General features: G+C 44.6%; 1 protein-coding gene across 20 annotated transcripts in view; it reads left to right on the top strand.

Moving 5' to 3' along the window:
• The window catches only part of LOC128769236 (receptor-type tyrosine-protein phosphatase F), a 160064-nt gene that overhangs the window by 9017 nt on the left and 132047 nt on the right, over positions 1-19000 (top strand). For 18 of the 20 annotated variants that reach the window (XM_053882746.1, XM_053882748.1, XM_053882749.1 and 15 more), the window contains exon 2: positions 16812-16888. The exons of 1 other annotated variant lie outside the window; for it this stretch is intronic. The gene's annotated coding sequence lies outside the window, so the exon portion shown is untranslated. Of the gene's footprint in view, positions 1-8130; positions 8186-16811; positions 16889-19000 lie in introns of all 20 variants that reach the window. One more of the 20 variants, XM_053882744.1, reaches the window with a different exon arrangement.

The raw sequence follows: 19000 nt of genomic DNA, 5'->3' as shown, positions 1-19000 counted from the left end.
CGTGTCACAGTCTCAATGATGTTGTCGCACATATCTAGCCCTCTATCTATCACCTCTCATCTCTCTCTCTCTCTCTCTCTCTCGATATATATATATATATATATATATATATATATATATATATATATATATATATACAGTATATCTCAGTTTAACCGAGGTGCGGACAAATACCGACACGCAGATGTGTTGCCCATTTGCAACACTTGTGATGACACTGCATGTAAGTTCAAGAATTAGCTCCCACAATTGAGGATGCTATCTTGAGAACACACGTGCAATTATCATGCTAATACACTGTAGTACGTGTGGTCACAGTTGGGATGTCTGCAAGCTGCGGTCTGGAGTTCGGATCTGGAAGAGGGTGAGCTTCTCACGTGACACTGGTGATGGTGATTTAGTCTTTGCTCAAGTGGTCAACAAACTCAGAGTAGTGACCACGGCGGTGTCTCCCCCCCCCACCTCAGCTGTCTGGGAACCCCAGGTTCCAGAAAAGGGTGGATCTAAGTAAAACATCAGACATCAGGATCCCTAATTGCCCCTCGCTGAGTTAGCTAAAGATGAGGAAAGTGCGCGCCTTGCACTCTGTCTCCCCGCTGATGTGGCAGATGGATGGTGTTTTTAGGACGCTGCTTCTTGGCAGCGAGGGCCGGCGATGACAGATTCTCATGTATGGCGGGCTTCCGAGGGCGCAGGCTGTGAGCAGCTCCTGACAGAACCTTGATGCCATCAGAGATCATTAACGCTGACAGGACCCCGCCACGTCACGCTGCACTAACAGCCTCGGTGACGGGTAAAAACAGCCCCACATCAACAGCATCTTTCTCTTTTGATTATCCTGATGTCTCTGCATCGATTTCCGAGGAACATTCCCCACGGCCGTCCAAAAATGTCTCCCAGCCGCAGATGTTTCTCACAATGCGCTGATCGGATTAAGCCCAAACGTATGACACAAGTGAAGATGAGTGACTCCAATAAAGCCACGTAATCTTTCAGTGCGGCCGCGTCGGCCTTCTTCCCATTGAGATGCTTCATTTTGGGGCTGAAAAAGTGAGAGTGATAGTTGTTAATAATGTGGAATATCACAAGTGGAACGCATTAACATCCCTGGCTCGCACAATCTGTCGACATGCTGCTCTGAATTTAATGGAATGAGACCTGGTGTTTAAATAGCATGTTCAAATGAAGAGCTGGATGAATGGGAGCTATTGACAGTTAAAAACGTCAGGTTGCTGCTACCTGGTACCTTTCTGTGTTCCCATGTTCCCCGTACTCGTGTCCTCTCAGCACTCTGGTTTCCTCCCATTGTACAGAGGTTCATTGGCATCTCTATTGTGTGTAAGTGGTGGTCTGTCGACATGATGGATTAGAAACCTGTCCAGGGATTCCCCCTCCTCCGACGACTCCAGCCCCCATAACCCACCAAAGGGAATCATGGACCAAGATAATGATCGATGTGAAAGGTGCTTCTCCACTGCACAGCACTCTGGTTTAATTCACTTTCATTTATAGCAATGTGTCTTAACAGTTAGACCCAATAAGTAAGTAGTTACACCCTCATGTGATTGATGATGAAAATGGAGAATGAGATGGGGATGTTTTTAGACAATAAAATACTGAAATAATGTTTTTAATAATTTAGACATATTTTGGGGCAAATATTGTCCGTATAATCTATATATATTTATCTAATGTTCAATTAATTTCTTCTATTTTGTCAGTAAATATCTATAAAGAAGGGTAGGTTCAAAAATATTATATTAATCTGGAGGAGATATTCTTAAAAAAATCACGACATTACAAAAATATGTGTTCTTGATTGATGTCTATGCATATATAACAATTTATATTTAATATTAAATGCCTGTATAGGCACATTTGCCTTTGTCGTGAATATTAAAATTGTGTTTTTTCTCACCCCTGAGGACCTGACTGGAGATTCTCACACAAATATGGAAAATAGAAATTTAGTTATGCTTATGTTTGAGTGGCTTAATGAGGTCGAAGTGGTTTATGGGACTCTTTTTGGGATGAAAAAGTGTGGTGTCGGGACCGTGTGCGGCCCCTTGATCGAGCATGTGTGGACCTGTTGTCTTGCTCTTTTTCCCCGATCTCTTAGTCTCCAAACTGCATTGCTTACAGCAGGTGAGCCTCACTGTGTGCGAAACCTGTCTCACAGGTCAGTTGAAAACCGACGCAGTGACGATGCTAAACCTGTGTTCCCATTCATATCAGACCTATTCTGAGAATTCAAAGCCAGCGAGCAGGTACGAGGACTTGCAGGTCTTTTAATGGACTGTCCGCTCAGTTCCCACAGTGATAAGTTGTTTCCAGCTTCCTGTTTATATATAAATGTGGCCTCCAATATCACAAACGACCCGATACTGTTGCACATTACCTGCATTCATCAGACTTCCAATAAGAACGTTTCAAGGTTACGCGCTGGAGAGGGAGGGAGTTGTGTGGAATTGTCCTTTGCGTGGCGCAAATGTAATGGATGATCCCAGCGTGAGGTTACGGCACGGTTTGGGTCGTGGAGGTGGAGGTGCGGGGGGCTCGTTTTGCCCCCACAATAAACTGTATTTATTGTAGATTTTCATGGACATTGGATAAGAGGCTGCGTTTCATTCCAACGTGGTTCAGAGGTTCATTCTAGATCACTTCATCTACGTTGTCCGAATCATGGGGGAAGTAAATAAAGGTTCAGGCAGGTTTACTTGCATGAGAGTGGAAACGATGAGCAAACCATACCGTTTGTGTACTGACGCTGTGGAGATATGCGAGTCAACAGTTGGTGTTTTCAATCAAAGAAGAGTGTATCGTTTGCCGCGTGTGGTTTGTTCACACGTGTGTGGGAGATGAGTGTTAAGAACATGGTGGGAGAGCATTTTCAAAATGGCTGCTGTGGTGTGAGACCGGACTCTAGAAGTGTGGAGGTATGAGGGACTGTTGAGTGCTCTTATTGGGCAGTTCTTCATCTTAGTCGCCTCTCTCAGCTGGCCTAGGAACGCCTCGGAATCCTACCTATTGAGCCTTAGGGCTTCCCTTGTTGCCCCTGCGACCTGGAGTCTCCTGCTGCCTACGCGTGTCGAGCTTAACCAGGTGCGTCTCAAATTAGCCGACCTGGTGGTCCCGAAAGGCTTCATGTGCAAATGGTGGTGTTGTGTGTCAGCAGCCACAGTTGTGCGTCACACTTGAATGCTAAAAAGGAAGAAATGAAACGTTCCCTGTTTTGAGTTTAAGAGGCTTTTGTCTGTATATTTAGAACGTCTGTGGACTTTGGCTCACGCTGAGTCAAATCTTTAAAAAAATGTCCAGGTTTTAACGGAGCAAAGCTGCCAACGCTTCACTCCGACTCGCAGACACACACTTTTCCCACACGCAATTAAGCCAACTGCCGCAAACTCCCTTCACTCTATGATGTATCCAATTACTGTTTGCTTTGAGATAAAATGCAAATGCTTTTTGGTTTTTGGCGATGTTCATCAAACCCACAGTGAACTGTAGAGATGTCATTTCCACTTTCATCACCGAGACCTAGTTAGAGTCGGCAGCGAGTCAGCATGCTTTGTGACCGGATTATTGTCGCTCTCCGGTCACACTTTGGACATTTACATTCGCCACCTCACGTCTGTGCCCACCAGGAGGCGGGAGACGGGACCCAGCGGACACAGCAAGGTGAGATGTATGTCGCTGCGCCTCTAAAACGGGTAATGATTCATGAGGTTGGCGCTCCTGTCCCCGGGGCTGAGAGGAATAGCTGGCATTATCTTTGGAAAATGGTTTTCAAAAAGCTCTCGGGCAGGTTGACCAAGGCGCTGATTTATAGATGCGGCGGCACACTTCCTTGCACAGGTGTGAGCCGCGCCATCTTTAATCTGCATGTCTTGAGCAGACTTTTTGGATCAGTGTGATACCGAAGGTTGTCAGGTGAAAAATGTTTCAAGCTTCACGCACCTTTATCTTTCTTTGTTGAAGCCTATATATAGATACGGCCTCATCCTTGACTGGAAGCTGCAAAAATGGGGCCCATCTCTTGAAAAAGTTTCTTTTAATCTGGAATCTGAAACTATTTCTGCCTGCAACAGCGTTACTCAGAGCGCGGACGGTCGTATCTTCAAAAGTTCCGCTGATGACTTTCTCCGAACCGAATGAGCTTTACTTCATCGGTCCTCAATCCTGATGTCCGATAATTAATTCACAAAGGTGCGAGAACAGGTTTCTGTCAGCAACGCAGTCAGCGTTGTCAGACTTTTCTCAGGCAAGCTCACGCCCCAGTTTCAATGTGTCTCACGCTGCGGACTTTTAAAATCTGCCACTTATCGTGCTAGATTGACAGCGATGACGAGAGCACGGTCAGTGACGGGGCTTTGCTTTTCTTTAATTATCACGGTAGCACGATTCGCAACATGGTCGAAGCCACCCGAACAGGAAAATCTTCGTCATAGAATAGATGACGCGACTAAAGTTTTGTAAGTAAAAGGTTTCCGTTACGTGTAAACAATCGTGGCCCACCGCCATATGAGAGGTGCCACGCCCTCTGAAAAAATGGTCACTTTGTTATATTAATATTAAAAATATGCAGACAGTAAAAGTATCCAACATAGGTTTGCTCCTGCTAGCTTTAGCCTGGCTAGCATTCTACCCCTGTCAGTAATTTTGACGTTTCCAGGTCAAAGGAGTGTAGCTTTTTAAGTATTTTGTCGATGACAATCTATTATTGAGAAGAATAATATTAGATACATACAAGGAGTAGATTTTAAAAAAACGTGATTCTGATTGGCCGATGATCAACCAGTTTAGCAGCCCTACAGATAGCGCTTTTCACGTGTGTTGAAACATTTATTTGTGAGGGAGTTTTTGTCTTGGAAAGCTCAGAGGGTTCAGAAGGAAGCAGGTCCAGCTGGGTCGAATCCAAACAGGGCTTTAAGACAGACAGTCATCTCCCACCGGTCTGCAGCAGAGACCCGGACAGTGATGGATCAGGTTAGGACATCTTCGCAGTGTTCCAGTGCCACTAATGTTTTAGTAAATCTCTTTTCAATATGAGAGTGAAAAGTGAATTAAAAATGGCTTCCCAATTGAGCAAACCTGCAGCAGCGAGTTGAATATGCAGGATTGATCGATCCAATAGCTTGTTAGTTTTATTTCCCCGCTGATTCACGTCGCGCCAGATGGAAGTAAACAACAACAGTTCATCCGGTGCTACAATAAACGCGGGCTTTACTCAGGAATCCTCCCCTGCTCCTCATGCAAACAGACATTCCTCTCATTATGAAGTCAGCGAGGATTACTGACTGACGGAGCGTAAGTGATGGTAATGACAGAGCAACCTGTACGTTTCACACCCGCGCTGAGAAACAGCGGCTCCTCGAGAGACGTGAGAGTTCCACCTCCGAACAGGGTGCGCTTTGGTTGGTGGAGCGTTAACATCAGCTGACAGAGATGTTACACCAACAGAACCTGCTCCTGTTTCGAAACATGCTTCGGAATACTGTTGTGTCAGGGCTGCTGTCTGGTCTCTGTGGTCGCTGCTAACTGAAGCTAATCTGAGCTACGCGCTTAACATGTTCAGGAACATGGTGCCTTGTGTCAGAAATCATAACTCCTAAAAGAGTTAAAGGGTATTAGCATGTTGTAAAAAATTACAAATTTATCAACATAAAGACACAAAAACAGGATGAAAGTGATTCTTTTTTAAATATTACATTATTAATCTACTAAATAATAAAAAGAAAACAAGTACAAGTACAATAACACTTGGTTATTATTTAAAATATAATTTTATTTATTTATTTATTGTTTTTTTTTTTTTGTTCAGTAGTTTGCTAATCACAAACTAAAAAGAGACTTAATTAAGGATGTTAAAGTAAATGAAATAAACAATGAAATTAAAACCGTAAAATCTAAAATAGAAAAATACTGTTAAAGAGAAAATAAGACTCATCAAACCAAATTAGAATAATAAAATTCATTAGATATAGAAAATAAACTTGAATTGTAATTATAATTCAAAATAATACATTTATTGCAAAAACAAATTCATGTCAAGGTTGTTTAAAAAAGAGTAAAAGGAAATGGTCCTTGATGGGATTTGAACCTGCGGCCCTCCGTCAGTCAACCATCTGACCTCCACATGTGAAGCTGTCATAATGCGAGACAAAAGGCGAGCGTGGACGACAGGAACTCTCATGTCCCGATGAGCCCGACCTTAACTCGACACCTGAAACCAGAACTCGTCCACCTGCATATGAATGACTTGGCATCGATCCAATACCTGCGCTGCATCGATACCGTCGATACCAGGCGGACCCGCCCCCGTCGGCTCCCTGTGATCGCCCAGGCAGAACCCCCCTGCGCCGCGTCGCGTCCTCAGAGTGGGATGTTAATGAATCTAAATGCTGTATTTACAGCTGGATTATTTAAAAGGCTATATGTCAGACAGATCTTTATCTGGCAGCTGTCCAATCGCTCTCCACTTCCTCAGCCTGCATGTTGATCAGCTTGTTTCTCCCCCTTCACTCACACTCATGACTTCACCATCATTCTCTTCAGGCCTCCAAAGGTCTGTGCATCGTGCTGTAATGGAACACGCTGCACGGTGTCATCAAATTTAACCCTGACCAGCTCACAATTCGCTCGCTTTGATGATGGGATGAGATTCAACCAGGGACCTGTGGTGCAGTCGTGTTGTCAGCTGTCGTGTTACAGACGGTGATCGTACCGTTCAGCTTCCTGTCTGAACCACAGGTGTCGAACTCCATCATGCACTGGGCCACAATATCAACCAGACCGAGTCACGCACTATAAATAAAACCATATTTGTTGTTTCTAAATACGGTTCTTTGGTTGGAAAAAGTAGTTAAACACCTTCTGCTATCAGCATCCTGTTTAATGATTGACGGCTAAAGTTAGCATGAGGCTACTCTTAATAGCTTCATTACGCAACTGTTTATCAAGTTTAACAAAATGGATTTAGCTCCTCTCACTGTTATTGTATCATACATAGCCTATTTCTGCAGGTTTTTTTTAATAAAAATAGAATTTGAAATAAGTAATCCGGAAGAGAAAGTTACCTTAATTCCAGAAAAGTATCACAGTATTTCAGCGCAACGATTTTTTCTTTCAGCCATACTATTTAGTGGTGTTTCTTTCTGGATTTTCCCTTAAAAATGCACTGATGTCCATTTCCATAATGCGTTTTTGTTTTGATGTTTTCTCAGGTGAGATTTCCCCTTTAAAAAAAGAGGCCATTATTCTAAAGGCATTGAGCTGTTTACATGTAGCGGAAACCCTGGAGCTGTGACTGGAATCTTCCTAGCGATTGCAGTGCTTGTGTTTTCAGCGTTTCGCAGCTGTCTGTCCTAAAACAGGAGAGCACTTTTCTCTTCTGATGACATTAACGACATTTCAGGGGAGTCGGGAGCCCACAGTTCATCACACAGTGGTCGGCTAATTAGTCGTACAGCAGTTTTAATAGCTGCAGCGAGAGCTTTTTAAGACGTCAAGAGAAACCCAAACTGCCGAGCGTTTTCCAGTCGCTGTGGGTTCCTTGTTTCTGGAGTGTTGTCATTGTAAAGCACTCCAACACCTACGCGAGCCGAGCGGTTCCGACGACTTGGTGGGGATCCAACAATCCTCTGAAGTGCCAAACAAACACGCAAAAAAAAATTATAAGCAAAAACAGCAGTTGTGGCTGTGTGCGTATTCATTGCTGACTCCTGCTATAATTCATCCACTCATTTACATTTTAAGCAGCATATCATGGTCAAGGACTGTGTGTACTTCCCTCCACCAGCCTCTGGAGCATCCCAATCACTTTCCCCGTCTTTGAGGGGGAGATGGTTCTATTGATTGAAGACGCTTTGACCTTTTCATGATAGCAGATAAGCAGTCAGTCAATCCCGCCGCTTCAAAGGGGACCGTGGTCGCCGCTGACCTTGTTAAAGAACATTTAGAAGTTCTTTGGGTTGATCGTATCCCGTGTGGAGTGTGCCTTATTGTTTAATATTTCCATTCCACTGTCGGCGCAGGGGAGGGAAATTGTTCTTGAAAACCCGGTCGACTTTTTGAAATCTGAAGTCTCGTTTGATTCCTTTGATTCTTGAGGTGTGTTTCTGTTGGTGTCAGGATCAAGTGCGGTGGAGGAGCAGCGCATCAAGTGCAAACCCGTGTCTCTGAAATGGTATGTTTTCAAGAAGTTACTTCTCATTGATGACAGTTTTGAGCATGCAGAACTGATGAACTTCCTTTGAGTAGCTTGCAGAAAAGCCAGCGCAGCATGACTATCTACCGCTCTGTTTTCTTACTACGGCTGCTCTTCCCACCAGGAGGTTGCCACAGCAACTCCTCCACCTTCACGTCCCTTGATCCTCCTCTAGTCCCGCCTTCATATCCTTCTTCATCAGGAACCCCCCTAGTGCCTTGCTCTTCTTCATCTCCAACATTCTTCAGTTCAGCCGATATTCATGCCAGATATATCGGTACGATACAATATGACTGTGGGTTTCGTCAAAGCTATAAATATTATAATAAAAAAGCATATAAAAAGTCTGATGTCTGCCATTTGCTAGCTTCAACTGTCAATCAATGGCAAGCAGGAAATGAGGATTGTGTTTGTGGTTGGCGGGTCTTAGCTGTAAGTTGAAGGGTAAGCAGTAAACTGATGTTTGCCACTGACGGAGCTATATGTGCCGCACAAACGCAGGAAATCTGTGTTGTTGATTTAGCAGTATTTACATCTTGAACGTTCATATCTTGACATACTGTGGATATAATTATGATATACCGTAGCTCCCTTGGTGGGGTTGAGGGTCCGGCACAGTTTCAAAAAAATGTTGCTAGTTCACCTTCAGCAGCACATCAGCTCCTCTCATCCTGTAAGTAAACGTAAAATTATGGAATAGATTTCTCATGATGTCAATAAATGAGAGGCGACAAACCGAGCTCACTGTTCAGGAGCAGCTCGCTAATCAGTAGTGCTAATGGCTAAAGTCAATATCTCTGAATTATTTAGCAGCATTAAACCTTTAGAAAGTTTCCCAAGCACAGACTTGTGCCGTGATGTTGAGCCTTCAAAGGTGGTTTGTTTAAAGGGGTAGATGCTGGTCTGAGTCAGTGACCTCGACTTGGCGCGCAGAACGAGGCGGTTTCTTCAGTGCAAGCTTCACTGCTCTGGAATAAGTTTGAAACCTGGACACAGACAAATTGCCGCAGCAACGTTAAATCAATAACAATACCACCCCAAAATGTCAGCGGGATCAGAAAGTTGAGGTGCTGAAGCTGGAGTGTTTATCTCAGACGGGGTGAACTACTGGTCTGGGGGTCTTCTCCAGACACAATCAGAAAACTCTGTGTGATCCAGGCGGCCGCTGATGGAGCAAGTCGGCTGGGCACATACACATCATTTCGGTTTTCATCGCTCGATCGATCCTGCTGTAGTGGATTATTCAGCCCTTTGTTTCTTGTCCAGTCACCAAGTGATTTAAGCCAGACCTGTCCTCAGAGGAACTCAGTCCAGGTCCTGATTCAGTTGCACAGTCTTGTCATTTCACGTGCCATAGCTCTTGTTTCTCGCAGATAGCTAGCACGTAGGTGGCAGTGCTGCCGTGATTCGTGGTGGGTTCAGCGGCTTGGTAGAAGTTACGAACGTTCATCATCATGTATGGTAACTTATGACAATATTATAATGTGCACTCATCTTGAATCCAAAAGCCGGTGTCAGTTAAAGAGGTGTGTGTGTACTGGGATGGACCAGTGTCTGTCTTTTGAAGAGGTTTTAGTGATGAACTCCGGGTGAGTCTGGTAATGAAGCACTGTCCTCATACAAAGTAGGAACCAAAAGTTGCAGTTATATTTGGAGGACTGACTTCAAGGTTGTCACAGTCAGGAGCCGTCTTCAGGGCTCAGGCTAAAAAGCACAGCGGCAGTGAATGACCAGCGCTGCGTGGGACTCCTACCTCGGGCACTTCTCCTCCGCCGTCCTCGCATTAGCAAGGGCAACACGCTGTCCTCCGGAGCTGTCGGACAGGTGTTCAAAATTGTTAGACGGCAGCAGAGGGATGGGATGGCGTTAGAGATCTTTTGCCACACGTGGAGGATTAAAGTCGATCCGGCGAGTCGGACAAAGTAAATGTCAGTTTTGTCTCAGGATTTTGGCTAATGAGCTGAGATGATCCTGTCATCCTCTGACATGGCTGGTTTCCCCCTGCGGACTAGCAAAGGGCTGCGCCGTGTTCAGACTGTACCCTGAAAGCATCATGTAGGTGAAAGTATTTGGTTAATGAGTTGTTGGAATACTTTTTTATTTTGAGTCATAGCCTACAGCTTGAGTCAGAGGGGCTCACTCTTCAGTGACACCCTCAGTCATGAGTCATATGGTCTCTGATTTTTGTGATTCATTGAGCCGGACTCATCTCCTGTATGCTAAAATGATTCGCTGAGACTCACACGGGTGTTTGCCAGGCCTCTGACTCTACTGGACTTGGATGTTTATTATTCAGCGATGCCAATAATCTGGATCGTGTCCTGTCGCAGGGAATCCCCATCGTCAGGGATCTGAATCTCATAATGGGTACTGCCCTCCGGTGGGCGCTAACATCATTGCTGACATGAAACTGATCACTTTAGTGTTGTTCACCAAAATACCCACCTGGGGGCAGCCCACAGTCAAAGGTTTATGACTCTGACAAACCCCAAAACAAACATGGCGACTGTGGAAGAAGTACTGATCATGTACATCTTGCACACAAGCAGTGTTGTAGGAGGCGGTGGTCGGTGAGGCTGTTAAATATATTGCCACTAGAGGATGGAGAATTTCCACCACTGTTTTCTTTGTGTCCCAGCTACGTATCGGGTAGTAACAGCAACACTGCCCCCCATGCTTTCCAGTGGTATCCATAAGCTTTGTGGAAACATGCAGAAACACGGAGGAAATAAACACAGAGCACAGACAGAAGTTTACGTTTGTTTCCGGATCCATATTTGACATTGCATACATGGATTGTTGACTGTGAACATGGCGACTGCGGCCCACAATGCATAGCCAAAACATGTGACCTGGTGGACGGTGAGAAACCCCACTCAATGTGACTCAAGTCTCAGCCATGTCTTATCATCAGACGTACTGCGTCAGCCGTCAGTTCTGTCGTCTGTTCATTGTTGCGTTTCTATAAGTCTTGACACAAGAGAGGAAGGCAGGCGGAGAGGAGCCGCTGCCAAAAACGCTGGTGAAATATTGACGACCTGGAAACTGTCTGACATAAAATAATGATTTGTTGTTGCCTGAGATGTTGAACACCACGACCTCATTTTTAGACGGAGGCTTAATTATTCCTTAAGATGAATAAGTAATTCGGAATAGACCCAATCCGCACCGCTGGGCGGTTCTGTGATCAGACGTGGTGGAGCCGAAATCAAATTTCATCAAAAGACTTGAAAACAGGGAAATGTAGAACAAATATTTAGTACCTCAGCGCTGACACGCAAAATCAAGGCGAGAACAAGAGAGCGCCTCGGCGGCTTCCCTCGCTCACTCCTCACTCTTCGCTTCAAAATCTCCTCAATTAAGATGTATAAATAGTGTGCCTAAGGTCACCATCCTGGTCGTCCTCCCGGTCAGCTGACACACAGCTGAGGAACGACACGATGAGCCCTGTAATTACAACACTACGGTTGAAAGTCTTTCACCGGCGCCACGGTGTTGGCGGCTTTGTCACACTCCCACGTCAGGCCTCCTCGGCATCCTGACAAAACGGACCCAGAGACTAAATATAATCGCGAACGGCCGTGCGGGTGCGTTTCCACGTCGCGGCTGACTGCACTTACAGGACGCCTCTGTCTGTTAGGTGAGGGAGCGCTTATCCATGAATACCAAATGGTCCAATTAACATGACTGACTTGTTAAAAATAACCGCTGAATTATTCACTCGATGGAGGGCTTTTCCTTTTAAGACCTCACTTAGAGGTGCCCGCCTTAAACCTGTAAACATCCTGTTCACAGAGAGGTCAGGATTTTAGCATAGCGAGTCATCGTCTTCTCCCCCTCCTGATCTCCTCTTTCACCGAGTCACTCATCTCCATGAGACCCCAACTTTCTCTCAAAACTTCTCCATGTCGATCTTGCTCTTTTTCATCCCACTCTCCGAGCATCTCCCCAACTACTCCACCACAAATCACTATATCATCAGCAAACATCATTGTCCACAGCACATCCACCTTTCTTCCACATACATCACACCTTATTTAGTGACATTTCAATAGACAAGTTAAACAACTCAACATGTTTGTGTCGTACAAGTTACTTTTCATAAAGCCATTGTTCTGGTACAGTGGTACAGGATATTAGCTCATCTTTGTGTCGTAAACCGGCATATTTGTGTGTATGCTAGCTTGCCAAGTCCAACATGTTGCTACTGATTGATTTTGTTTTGATCTCAGGGTGACAATTGAGTGTCAATATTTGGGCTGCTGGTAACTAAAAGTCGACACATAGATAAGCTCTTTATCAGTCTGGTAGCTAGCTAGCTGCGTGCTCAAAAGAGGTGGTATTTATCTCCAAAAAAAGATTCAGTTAATTGACAAAGGAAATCTTTGTGTTAAAATGTGCGGTATTTTTATGTATACTGATGTTTCACATATTGTGGAAACATTATGACTAGCCTCACACTATTGTTGAGATCCCGTCTTTATCTGTCAGAGGTCTTCCAGGGGCATTGAAGCTGTGACCCGAGGGTGAGCCTGCGGAGTGTAAAAGACTCTCCGTAGCTCTATATGCTCACCACGAACACTGCGAGTCCTAATGTGCCGTGTGACGTGCAATACTTTCTGCGGTTCTTCTGCTGGCGTCGCCTCATGAAGCACACGCCTCAACAACGTGTCCCATAAATCTGCGATGACAGTGGGCTTCTTGGAGCTGTCGGCCGATCTTTGATTCTGGCCCTGTTGGGGATGGTGATTGGATCCCAGTCAAGCAGCAATAGATGAATTGGCGCTCGCCCAGAATGATTGAGTGACTGTACAGTCGACGGCCGCCGCGGCTCACGCGCGCCGCTCCCGCACGCCGCTCCCGCCAAACAACGGCACATCTGTTTCACTCCGTCTCCTCGCCCTCATTTGAATTCAGAATTCCCCTCAATCATGACCGCTACTGTTCCGCTGCGGTGTGTGTGGGCGGCTGCAGAACAATATTCTTGTCAACAAGTATTCTTGACTCGGCCATCAAATCCTTATCAACGCTGGGCTGACAATAAAGAAGGTAAAGAAGCCGTCAAGCTGCCATTTGGAGAATTACTGGGAAATATTGAGCAGAAACACGCTGGCGCCACGACACCTCGTGACAAACAGCGTTGTCCTGATAGAAATCTACCGCAATTACCGTGGAAGGAGACAAAGCTCTTTTATATTTTGAAAACCTGCTGGAACAACTGCTTTTCTTTCAGAACCATTTAGCCGAGAAAGTGACGGTAATACAGTAATACCTCCCAGGGTCAATAATATTGTCAGAAATATATCTAATGTTTATATCTAGTGTTACCACCTGCCGTTCATGGATTATATGGACTTGGATTCATGAGTGTCCAGTAGGAGGTGCACTCAGAATATGAGCCAAGCGTGACATGAGACTCTGCGTCATGTATTTTGGATGGCAGAAGTGAAGGTCACGCCAGGATACGAAGCATACAAGTACCGTGTACATTCCGTCCTCTAATGACTGGGTAATTGCTTTGTCCCTGTTTATTAAGATGGCCGCCATGCACTGTTAGACCCGCTTAATGACTTGTAACTATTCGTCTTAACACAGTCATCAATCACAGGTGTTGCCGTGGTAACGTTGTTACTTTGCGGCTCATAACTCTGATCCAACAGCTTCCTTTTCTTCTTCATGCTGTTAAAAGCATCGATGTAGTGACAGTTTTACTGCACCCCATGTTCTGTCCTTGAAGGTGGTAAGATGTTATTGTGGAAGCTTGTCTTTTCTTTTTTGCCAAGTAATCCATGTTGTGGAGGAATAATTCACTCAATCAATTCTTCTTCGCCGTCATTAAGATGCTTCTGTGGGTGAACAGAGAAGAGGCTTCTGTTGTTGCCAGGCTTGGAGAAAATCTTCCCGGCTGAAGAGCTGAAGAGTTTTTGACATGAGGTTTTTGAGCAGCAGAGCTGTTGCTGTTGAGCGATATCTTGTCTTTTGTGATCTCAGAGAGGGTGGTTGGAGCTCTGCCTTAACATCTTTCCACGGAACACTGTGTGGTGATGACGCTGTCCCCCATAAATGACCTAGCGACTACACAAGATGGAACGTTCCTAGCCGCACACATTGGTCTGGAGTTGCGATCTTGGTAAAGAAATGTATTCCTCGGAAATTGCTAGGGTTAGACACACACCATGGTGCCGCTCTCCTGGTCGAAACAATGTCATGAACTGGGTCAGTCACGCAGTGTGGTACTTGGAGTGTTCAGCGGAAACCAGGGGTGTAAGGCTCTGGGTTTTTGGTGAATGTTACTGGTACGGTTGAGTTAAGGGCTAGGGTTAGCGTTATGGTTCAGTAGAAGAAGACAGAAAGGCACAGCATGTAGTGCTACATTAGCACTACATGCTAATGTGTAATGCTGATGTAGCATGTAGTGCTGAACTGACATTCCAAGGCGGGCCGGCTAGCACTGTCGTCAATCTAAACAATAGATAAAAACACCCTTAAGCTAAGAGAAACTCTAAACAAGCCGCACCATACTGAGACTCAAGTGTAGTCTTCAGACTGCTGATTGATTCAACTGTGCGCTTGATGCGTTGGATCAAAACCCAAGGGCCGCAAGGGCTTACTCAGTGTGTGACTTTTAAGCTAAGAATGGCCGGCGCTGAGACGTAGGGCACAGTCAGCCTTCTCTTGGGTGCTGACTTTCTTGCGGCCAACTTCCAGTCACTGTTCACACCATTATTTTGTGAGTAGCTCAGCCAGAGTGGAAGCTAAACAAGTACTTTGAGAATAGAATTGGCGGCGCGCCACACCACCACCCTTGACCACACCATCGCGCCCCTGCTTGAGATGAAGAAGACAAAAGAGTCTCCCTCCTTCTCCTTCTGGAGTTGGCGCTTCCGCTCCCCTCCCGTTCCTCACTCCCTCGCGTCCTTGCGTCCACCTCTACGACTGTGTGGTATCATGTTGCGCTCCCTGGACTCTGTGGGACACGACAGATGCTAATATTCCTCAGCGCACTGCAGATTTTTTTTTTTTCTGGCGAGGAATTGATTAGTCACAGCTCGCACTTGGACGGCTGTAACACGCCAGGGAACCGCAACAACGCACAACTGGACAGGTTTTCTCCCCCTCGCTCACGACTTCATGCATGCCTGTGTGGATTTAAACACATTAGAGAAATAATTCGGTGTGTCAAGTCAATACCCCGAGACCTGCTCTGCTGCTGATGATCTCACCCCCAGCCTCATTTCTCAGAGATGCTGCACTTAATTGTGGGAGGTGGGCGGTTAAAGGCCCTCTTATTCCTTCACTCCTTTTGGTGTTGGGTTCCACGATAACTCAATGTATCACTGTCCCGATGATTAATGTCTCAGCCCATGGTTCCGGTCGCTCCCCTCGGCGGACGGGTGCGCTACATCGCCGGCTTTCGTTGTAAAAGAGAAACGCTTTCCCACATTTTATGATTCCTGCCGATCCCACTTTTGTAGCCAATATATCATCTCATTTCCAAGCCTCGCTCATTGAGGATTTAACATGGCTGTGTTATAAATCAGACTTCAGCTGGGCAATTAATTCCTCCAAAGTGCCCTATTAGACGTGCGATGTTTTTTTCCTGTGGCTTTCAGGAGAAAAAAAAAACAGCTGAAATGATATAGAATTGTGAAGTCAGATTAAAAATGACATGAAATGTAAAATAAAAGAAAAAAGAAAATGTGAAATACACGGTCAACTATTAATGCAATTGAATATAGATAATTGACCTCAGAAAATCATGTTCTGCAAGGAAAAATAAATATGGAAATACGGTGAGGTTTAGGGATATTTGGGAAGTAGCAGAATAAATATAATAAAAATCTAAATAACATAAATTAATTTGTAAAGAATTTAATTTAAAATGTTAAAAAAAAGTAAATATCCAGCCCCTTAAAAAATGAAAATAAAATATTATTTAAGTTATATAAAATAAAATGAAGCAATGAAGGAAAATAAAAATAAACTGAATCGAATGTTTTTTTTTCTAAGCGTAAAAAAATATATAAATGATAAAACAAAATAAAATGTCACATTTCAATGAAATATAAATAGAAATACAAAAATTACCATGTACCTGTAATAACACAGTAAGATAATGTGAGGAAAACCTATTACCAAAAAAAGACGTTTTAAATCAGAAAAGCTTTTCTACAGATAAACTCGTGTTTAATACGACAATGGAAGTGTCAGGACACTTGTCAAAACTGTAAAGGCAGGGTGGGTCTGGTTTTTAGGAGCAAAGTTTCCAGGTCTGATGGGAGCAAACAGGTCGACATCAGTTGAGCAAGCGCTCATTAGGCCGCATCCTGAAGTTGCCCTTTGCCTTTCACCTCCTGGAAAGTGTCAACAGTTGTAGCAAGCTCTGACCACATTTCACTTTAATTGGAGTTTTAAAGAGATCCTGAGAGCCTCTGTTTAATGTGTGTGTGCTTCAGCCAGTGCTACCGCACGCCAGCACTCTGGACCTGCGGGCAGCAGCGTGAAGTCGTGACTGTGATTTCACTTCAAAACGATTCCACCCGAACGCATGTGCCGCTGTTTTGTGAAGAATGCTCATGGTGTGTGTCTTGTCTCTGTCTTCCAGAGCTTGTGCTGTGATCAAACCCTTTTGGACTTAAATGGGATTGTAGTGTTTCCAGTCATCTGGACCATTCGAATGAGGTGAGTGAGCGCCCGCTACACGCTAGCTAGCATCGCTCCTGAAAGAGTTTGTTAATGTGGCTGGTGGGAAACTGACTCAAAGACCTAAGATCCTAAATATCTGAAATCGTCAGGTCGTAACGATACTATTGTTTTTTGTCTGATTGGTAACAAGCATGACTGTGTCACTGGGACTCACGTGGATGTGTTGGACTCATCAATCTCACCAGTGGGATTCCCTTTCAGTCACCTAGCTGACTCACTAGTGTGTGAATTATCAACTCAGTATGGTTGTCCCAGGACTCAAGCAGATGTGTTTGACTCAGCGATCACAGCTAGTTTCTTAACCGCAGTGATGTACGATTTTTCGTGCCACTCTATAAAGAAGGAAATCCTGAATTACAAGCGACTCAAGGTTGCACTGCCAATGAATCAGCAGTCTGAGCTGCATCCTCTTTCATGCTGTCACAAGGACTCATTCACATGTGTTGGACTCCACCAGTCCTGCTCGCATTGGGTTGAGTTTTAATGATAAGTCAGAACTTCTTGTTGCAAAGTATTCTCATCATGCGTTCTGCCTCAGGGTGCCCTCTTGTGGGCACTTGGCTCACTACTTATATCAGAATTGATGAGGGACTTGATGATGACAAAGGAGACTCATTAGTGAGTCAGCTGTTCTGTAGATGTCTTCTGAGTGTGACTCGCTTCATGATGAGTTTGTCTTCCGGTTTGATTTATTATCACTTCTGAATGAACATCTCGTCAAATGTTGCATTGGTGAGGGCGTTTCTTGGGGAAAAGCATACCTAGCTCTGCGCCAGGGCGCCCTCTGGTGGCTACTTGCATCAGGACATACTGTATAAAAGTTAGGAACAAACGCAACTACATCACAAATACATCACAAGTTAAAGGAAGTGAGTTAGAGTCCAAAATGACATTCGGTTTCTGGTGGAAAAACAGGAAACGCTGCAGCATTTGAGAAATCTGAGTCGTGGAAATGTCCCGGCAACAGTTTAGAAGCTCAGTGAAATAAAAAAACATTCTATCAGGGGCGCTGCCGGAGCTCGGCCCGACATGCCATCCGTCAGTAGGCAAATATAGTAGGTGTCACCCAGAAAAGTACTTCTGCAGCAGAGCGAGCCTCACATTCATTTTTTTTAATGCCCATGTGTCATGTCTGCTCTGTCTGGCTTAAATCTCTAAACCTTGGGTCTCCTCTCCGGCACCACCCGTCTTCTGCTCCCAGCTTTATGCACCACCTCGCTGCACATACTTCCTGGAAGTAAAAGGCAAAGTACCACGGTTTGACCGTAATTGCTAATTGCGTCTTCTCTCTCTGGAGTGTGGTCTTTGGAGTGGCATGATTAGGGCTGTAATGCAGAAGAATATGGAGGAGAAACCCGGGAAATTAAGTGCTTTTCATGGTTGATTGATGAATGCAGGCGATATAAAAGGGGGCTGAAATGGTTGCTTGTAGCGACGTCAGGTGAAAAATTAAAACAGAACCGTGAGTCTTGAATGCAGCCATTAGCACTGTGACGCCATGTAGCTAAATGCATTGTTCGCTGTTGCTCACACATCAGCTAGAAAATGGGAAGCGTTAGCCTTATTTTTCTTGGACAACTGACAGTTGCAGTGTGTGAGACTCGGGGTTAAAATTCCAGTGTTGTGGGTGAAGTTCCAGACGTAAATGATTCCAGCTTCCTTTTTCTTCTCCAAGAGCTGCCTGCATGAAGAAGGCGGTAAATGCTGCGAGGTCTGTTTCTGGATAAAAATGTTCATGTTATAGTTCAATAAAAGTTTATCTCTTTGAGAGAAGCTTTTAAAGCTTCCCCTCAAATCCCCAGAAAAAAACCTATGAAAATATGTACTTCATCTCAGATATATATCCTGCGCTAATCATTATCATGGGCTATTTATTTTGTATCTTATCGCATCGCAGCGTAACCATAGTTTCCTTCTATCTTACACCATCTTGGTTCTTCTTGTATACAAGAGAAACATTGAACGAAAAAAGGTGTTTCTGTGCATAAAAATAGTTGCCTCAGAGTTCAGTAGGACGTGGCCAGTCACTGGTATACTGGATAACACTGGTCATGCTTTGCTGAAAGGCAAAAAGGCAATTACGAACTT

Source organism: Synchiropus splendidus, chromosome 13, assembly GCF_027744825.2.
Source record: "Synchiropus splendidus isolate RoL2022-P1 chromosome 13, RoL_Sspl_1.0, whole genome shotgun sequence".
NCBI lineage: Eukaryota > Metazoa > Chordata > Actinopteri > Syngnathiformes > Callionymidae > Synchiropus > Synchiropus splendidus.
The sequence above is the reverse complement of the archived record's forward strand: the minus strand, read 5'-3'. Positions and strand labels throughout refer to the sequence as shown.